The sequence below is a fragment of the Vombatus ursinus genome, unplaced genomic scaffold, assembly GCF_900497805.2.
Source record: "Vombatus ursinus unplaced genomic scaffold, bare-nosed wombat genome assembly UNPS02014894.1, whole genome shotgun sequence".
Classification (NCBI taxonomy): domain Eukaryota; kingdom Metazoa; phylum Chordata; class Mammalia; order Diprotodontia; family Vombatidae; genus Vombatus; species Vombatus ursinus.
In genome coordinates this window covers 5,593,587-5,601,431 of record NW_020954672.1, presented here as the reverse complement: position 1 = coordinate 5,601,431, position 7,845 = coordinate 5,593,587, and the positions used below count along the sequence as shown (strand labels likewise).

Below are 7,845 nucleotides of genomic sequence, written 5' to 3'. Positions count from 1 at the left end.
TGTTGTTCAGTCATTTCAGTCCTGTCCAACTCTTCATGACCTCATTTGGGGTTTTTTTAGCTAAGATATTCGAGTGCTTTGCCATTTCCTTCTCCACCTCATTTTGCACATAAAGATCTGAGGCAAACAGGGTTAAGTGACTTGCCAGTGTGCCCAAGTATCCAAGGCAAAGTTAAAGTCACAGGTCCAGTTTAAAGGCACATGTCAAATTTATCACCTAATATTCAAATTTAAACAATTAGCATTATTTTCCAAGAATTGGAAAAAGCTTATAAAGGACACTCCTTGGAGTTTGGGGACTAAAAATGTGGTAAGGACACAATGTTGGATCTGTGGGTTAAGTTAAATCTCTGGGAGAATACCAGCTAGAATCAACAGAATCCCTGAGAAAGCATAATATATCTATATTCTTATGAAACAGTACAAGGTATATAATAAGTGACCAAATGAGATAACATGTGAAGTGTACCTTGAAGCACTATACAAATGCTAGTTACTATCATCATCACTATTTTTATTATGGTTTTATTATTATCATCACAATTATTTAATTGACTGATTAATGAAGCTTTGTATAGCACAACAATAATAATGATATCCAGCTATACAGCATTTAAGGTTTAAGGTTTATAAAGTGCTTTACATACATATACATATATATGTATATACATATACATATATGTGTATATACATATACATATATGTGTGTATATACATATACATATATATGTATATACATATATAAAATTTTATTCTCACAACCCTGGGAAGTAGATGCTATCCCCTTTTACAGATAAAGAAACTTATCTGGAGTTAAGAGGTTAAGTGACTTGCTCAGGGACCCACAACCTGCAAGTGTCTGAGGCCAGATTTGAACTCCTATAATGTTCCAATCCTCCACTGGATCTGTGATCTCATGGATATGGGTTTTTCCTCCAATCATACAGATTACACCAGATTTATGCCTTTCGATCCTATATAACTCCTATCCATGTCTTTCCAGGAATTTGACACAGACGGTTGTTCTGACATGTGGAGACCTTGTTCAAAATTGTGTTAATGGTCATGGCTCATCATTTGCAATGTTAATGGCAATCCACAAAAAAATTTCTAAGTCTTGCTTAAAGTCCTCAGAACACTGACTGTTCCATTTGGAATGGAGGATTGGGCATGACTCTGAGTTAAGGGGGATTCTATTCTAAGCTTCTACCATTCCCTATTATCTGGCCCATAGGAGTATTCAATAAGGGCATGAATTTTGGTGCACATTGTCACAATGTGGATTCTTGTCATGACATTTGAGAGAATGAGAAGACACAAACAGGTCTTTTAGTACAGTGACCATATTTCCTGAATCTCAAATGGGAACACAGATGTTAAATTCTATTCAACAAACATCTAGGCAGTGAGGATATAAACACAAGCAAAAAAAAAGAAAGAAAGAAAGAAAACAATCCTTGCCTTCAAGGAGCTTACAATCTAGCCAAGAAGATAATACCTTATAATGCCTGATTAAAAATTATACTTCCTTTACTTGAAATGTATGGCTGCCCTACTTGGCAGGGAAAGGGGGGGAACCCTACTGCATTTTGTTATTCTTATGTGTAGGTTTTTCTCCTAGTTACTTAATAACTAGAGGCCCATTCCCTGAAAAGGCAGTTACATTGGTGCCAGTGCTTCCCTTTAATGAAAAGGTATGGCTATCCACTATGCCAAGGCAGCATCTGTGTCTGGTCAATTCCACAAGTGTTTACGGAAGTTTATTACATGCTCAGTTGAAACTGTTTTGACAGAATTCAGAGAGAAAAAATGATTGAATTCAGTCAAACAACTCTATCTTTTCTGGTGACACCAAAAATAATGGGTTCAACTGAATTTTTCACTTCTCAATTGGTCATTTTGGCACTGTGTAAATATAGCTATAAACACAATGACAGGGCATCCTCTAAACCTAATGTACAGGATTGAGGCTATTCAGGAAAGGGAGAATAAAGTGCTAAGAATCTATGAAAATGCAACATTCTCCCTTTCCCTTCAGTCTGGAAGTTAGATGTTTTCCTGCCACCCCAACCCAAAGAGCTCTCAAAAATGAAATGTTTACCTAGGTGACCCATTCCGGACTACATGACTCATGTGCTCCCTGTCATACACATTCTAGACTGCCTTCTATATTTCCCAGAATGCAACATTTCTGCTGAAAGAAGGATGAAGAAGAGACTGATCACTTACCAGAAGTCAAGTGAGTCTGGTACTTAAAGTCCAGCCTGCTTATCAGGCCTGAGAATTTCCTTAGAGATTTTTTGCTGATTGAAATTGAAAGGAATACTTTTCTTCACCAGGAGCTATTGACTGATCTGTCAAAACCCCACCAGATACAAAGGACTTGAATTATACAATTGTTTGGGGAAGGCTAGCACAGCCAGTAGTCTCATTAGTCAGAAAGGAAGAGCTTGTTATATTAATCAAGCCCCCTAAGGACGTTGACAAGGATAATAATTCTTTCCCAGTGCACTAACATAACTCTCAATTGTTTCATATTAAAACAAGAGAGAGAGAAGCTTTGGGAAAGAGTACACATTTTTAATAGAAGCTATAATTCTGTGTGAAGGGTTATCTGAATGGTTTGCACAAGAAATGAAATTATAGAGCTCATTCCACTGCTGTGGCCATTGAAGGAACAAAGCCAAATAAATGGAGGTTTCATAAGGATGAGGGTAATGCTCCATAGCTGATCCTTCTATGCCATCTCTGGGTTTTGGGCCTCTTATTGGGGAAAAAATAAACCTTGAAAGCCATGAAGAATCTTGGCTGAAATTGACCACATTGTATTATAAAACTAAATAGGATTATGGTAGACACTCTGGCTTTTTAATATGTTTATTTAAGAGATCTGTTAAGTCACAAATAATTTGAAGGCTTAGTGTGTACCAAAAAGAGTATGCAATATTCTGGAGCAGTCATAGGAATGTTTTCATGATAACTGAGAATAAATATTGGTAAAGCAGATTTTATTTTGGTATATTGAAAACATGTGGGGTTGGCCATAGTCATTTAACCGCATCAGAACAATGAAAGGAAAGCACAGCTTAGCTCTGAGTTCTTTTTACATCCCCTTAGAATATGCTAGAACTCTTCACAGAGACAGAAAGAAGGCAGGAAGGAAGGCAGGAAGGAAAGAAGGAAGGAGGGAGGGAGGGAAGGAAGGAAGCAATAAGCATTTATTAAGTATTTATTATGTGCCAGACTCTGGCACAGCTACAGAATTCATTCGCTCTTGTGCATTTGCTGATATATTCTAATGTGTAGAACTTCTCCAGTTTTTGTTGTGTGTTTTGCTTTCAAAATGGATTTTCTCATAACTTGCTATTTGGAATAGTATTTTGTGAAACTAGCATTTTGTAGGAAGGAGCCAAACTAGTGGTCTAAGCTGAGGCCTACCCTCCCCTGCAAGGGCTAATTACCAGGGAAACAGTTTGTTTTGAGCCCCTAAAATCATACATCAAAACCAGAAACATTTAAGAGGGAAAGATATATGTAATTCTAGTCCAATATCCCTCTAAGGGAGGAAAGGAACCAGTGCCAAGATGCAGGTCTTCTCTGGCTCCCCTCAATGCAGAATCCTCAATCTCTCTTGGAGAAGGAGGACCAGATTGCAGAGATATCTATTCAGACCTCCCCATGAGGTGTGCATACCTACATTTAGATAACCCATATGGACATGCATATCCTACATGGACACATACATCTTATATCTAAATCCATGATCCCATTCAAAATAGGTTGTGAATCTCTTAAGAACCCTCTGATAAACAAAGGGTAGAGAATGTCTTTCTCTTTCTTATTTCTATCTTGTATTATTATTTTTTATTTGTATCATCAGCACTTAGTATAATGCCTGGTACATAGTAGTTACTGAATAAATGTTTATTGACTATTGACAACAATATTGACACAATTTCTCCTTCTGGGAAAGTTCATCCCTATTCTCCTCCTTAGTGTGTATGGGGGAGGAGGAAGATAGTGGTAACAATATGTACCTGGCAAAGTTATGAGCAAGCCTGGAAAAGCCTATTAGCTCCTAAAACATCTATTTTTTTTAATTTTTAAATTTTAGGCCTAGGCTGTCAAGGAAGACTGTATTTTTACTGTTCCACACAACCTTCTCTTCTCTGACCCTGTTCATCTTCTGGAAATTTTCATGACCCATTGTTTGTAGTAAGGATATTTGTAGTGAGCTTATTCACCATCCAAGTGCTTGTTTCTTCTTGTCTATAACATCAGATATAAGAAAACAACCAGGTACTTTAGAACAAGAAACCATTCCCCTCCCTATAAAACCCATAGTCTTTACTTGCATCATTGAGCTGCCCTTTGACTCACACAATGAAGGATCCAGATATCCTACAAATTAATGATGAAGAGTGATGAGAATTTGGTGAAACTTAAATGTGCCAAGTCTAAGGTTGTCCTCTTCTGGAACCGTCCCTGAACAATGCCTCCACCACTTTCCTACTCCCTCCTTGACCTGAACATTAAACCTGAAGCCTGACAAATGAGACCAACTTTTATACTTTGTCCCAAATCTCTTTTCCATTTCTGCTATTTGTCTTGTCCCCAGGTGTTTCATTTTAGTCCATGAACCTTCCTCTCTGAGAGTTTAAATGTGCTATAACAAATGGGTTTTGTTTTGTTTTTGTTTGTTTGTTTGTTGGTTTGTTGGTTTGTTTGTTTTAAGCATGACTGCCTTGTTTCTTTTGAGAAACCTCTCTTAGATGGGAAAATTGTTATTATAGACTGGTATAAAAAAGCGTTGGGAAAACAACATCCTAAAGAGAATAGTCTTGGTAAATTTATAATTGTTATTATATCTTTTCATTCACCAATCATTTTAAGTACATGCTATTGCCAACCACTATGCACAGTGCATAGAGACACAAAAGAAGCGCAAAGACAAGTTGCAACATTATATTTGAGCTCTTAAATATGCTTAGTGTGATGGGGAAGAGCTTCATGACAAGACTGCAACAAAAATTTAGTCAAAGCTGTCTCTGAAAGGATTTCTTATCTTGGACTCAACCCCTAGTAAAAAAGTGAACTTTTACCACATTGGGATGGTACCAACTGCTACCTCAGAATATCAAAAACTCAAGGAACACACACACACATACACATACACATACACACACACATACAGATAGACAGACACACATACTCCCCAACAGCTACTTCTTTTACAGTAATCATGCATGGGAAGAGGAACAAAACATACTAACACCAGGGCAATTTCATCTTAGAAACACCAGATAATCAACATATATCAAGCACCTACTGTGTGTCAGACACTGAGGCAAGCACTAGGTGAAAATGAAAGTTTCTACCTTAAGGAGTTTACATTTCATTAGATAGTATAGTAGTACCCTTCCCAGATCCTGGTGGCTTGTCTGAGTCTTACTCTCATAGGGAACTTAATCTATTCCAGCTCAAATCACAACACACTGGTAGAATAGTTAAACCCCTCAGGGCAGGCAATAGCTCTTTTTCCTCCTGAAATGCTCAGGTAACACCTCGTTCTCCCACAGTGGCAGGACAGTGTAACACAGTTATGTGGTGGTGCTACTTTCCCCCAGTTACAGTACTGACACCTAGGTTTGGCATGCCCTAACCATGGTGCTGCTCACTTAGGACAACATTACTTCATTTCCCTTCACAGCTACTCAGCTTAGTTTCCACTCCACAAACATCATGCATCCCCCAGGATAAGCTCATCACTTGAAATCTCACCATCATGGAGACTGATTCAGCTTACACTTCCTCAACACCCTCAGTTACCCCTCCCCTCTGATTGGAGGGCTGGAGCAATAAAATCTTCCCAAAGCCTCCCTTTATAGAGGGCTCTGGATTTTCCAGCTAACTATTCTGTGTGATTTTGACTCCATAAACATCATGCCACTGTGCTGGATAGCCTCTGGTGTTCCCTTTCCTTTTTTAGCTTCATTTTTGTGTATTGCCTTCCCTATTGGGCTTGAGGGTAGAGAATGTCTTTCTCTTTCTTATTTCTATCTTATATTCTTATTTTTTATTTGTATCATCAGCACTTAGTATAATGCCTGGTACATAGTAGTTACTGAATAAATGTTTATTGACTATTGACAACAATATTGACACAATTTCTCCTTCTGGGAAAGTTCATCCCTATTCTCCTCCTTAGTGTGTATGGGGGAGGAGGAAGATAGTGGTAACTATATGTACTTGGCAAAGTTATAAATTCTTCCTCCTTCAGTTTGTATGCCACGGGGTGCATTATCTCTAAAATCCAGTGGTTGCTTGGCTACTTTCCAAGGGATCAGCTCTCCCAAATAACCTAAAGCCTGCACAGTACAGTGCTTTCATGTCCAGCACTTTCTTCCAAAATCTTCCATCTTTTTTCATTTGAATGACTGGTTAGTGCTAATGAACACTCCACTAATTCCTTCTGCTTGGTTTGTGCTTTTGGAGTTCTTCCAAGAGGAGCAGACTGCTGCCTTCTGTACCTTCTTTTCTTCCTTATTCCTCACAAAAGATTGAAATTAAAAGTCCTGTCCACCTGGGACTTGTCCTCACAGAGTCGTGTTGAATAAATAAAAAAGGAGGCCAGGGGCATCAAAGGCTATAGGGACTAGAATTGTGGTGTCTCCTTACAAAGTGCCATATGCAGGTTACATTGGCTTTGACCCTACATCTGGATGCCCTATATCTCACCAATGCCTTCCTTTATAGAGGACAGAAACTGGACTTTCCAGGCTCACTCTCCTGGGCATTTATTGCTCTGAATGGTTTCAACTCTGCTGAACAAGATACACCTATGGTGTCCCATTCTTTCTCCTGCTTTCCTGCCTCTTTTTGTGTGTTGTCTCTTCCCCTTAGATTGTACACTCCCTGGGGACAGGGACTGTCTTTAATTTTATTAATTGCATCTCTAGCTTCTTCTACCCAGCTCCACTGCATTCTCTCCTCCCCAGTCCTGGAGGACCAAGCTACAGATCTAGGATTCTCAATAAATCACAGGTCTAGTGGAAGTCTGAACTAGACTTCTGGGACTTTCTCTTTCCTTGGTTCTTGAATGGAGGGAGCAGGGTGTTCCTTAGAGATTGGGGAACAAAACCGAGATGGGCAAGTGAAGCTATCTCCCCGTGTGGTGATGACTGCGAAGCCGGAGGTGCCTGTGACGATGACTGCGCCCTTCTGGGCTCCACTGGAAGAAGCCGAGCCCCTGGTGGTTAACAAAGAGGACGATTCCATCCATGACCAGGACGCCACCAACCCTGAGAACCTCTATCATCACGAGGAGCAGGAGGACGACTAACAGCAGAGGTTTTAAACGCTATCGTTACAAGGATGCCGATGGGCCCCGGCAGCTGCTCCAACATCTCAGAGAGCTCTCCCAAAGCTGGCTGGCCCCAGGGGTCGGCAGAAAGGGGCAGATGATAGAATTGCTTGTGTAGGAACAGTTCCGGCCCATCTTGCCTGAGGAACTCCAACCCCTAACGCAAGACAGACGTTAGAATCACTGGTTAAAATGCCTCCCACGGAAATTTCACCATGCTGTCAAGAAATCAACCAGGTGCCTGCCGATGCCAGCGTGCCGTGCATTTGAGATACCACTCGATGCTTTTCTTGGACAGCGTGAGTTTTGTTTTGTTTTTGTTTTGTTTTGTTTTTAATTTGTTGAATGCACCTTTTCTTGGATTTCAGATACCCTATTAAAATTTGGTTTTGAGTAAGACTGGTATTGTGGTGATTGTCTGGGTAAGTGCCTACTGCTTACTGCTTGGGAAAGGTGAAATAATATTGCCTGGTGAAGCTGTA

General features: G+C 39.7%; 1 pseudogene; it reads left to right on the top strand.

Annotated features, from left to right (window-relative positions):
• The first annotated feature begins 7,099 nt into the window (after positions 1–7,099).
• LOC114028725 lies at positions 7,100–7,541 on the top strand (annotated as a pseudogene).
• Positions 7,542–7,845: the final 304 nt, after the last annotated feature.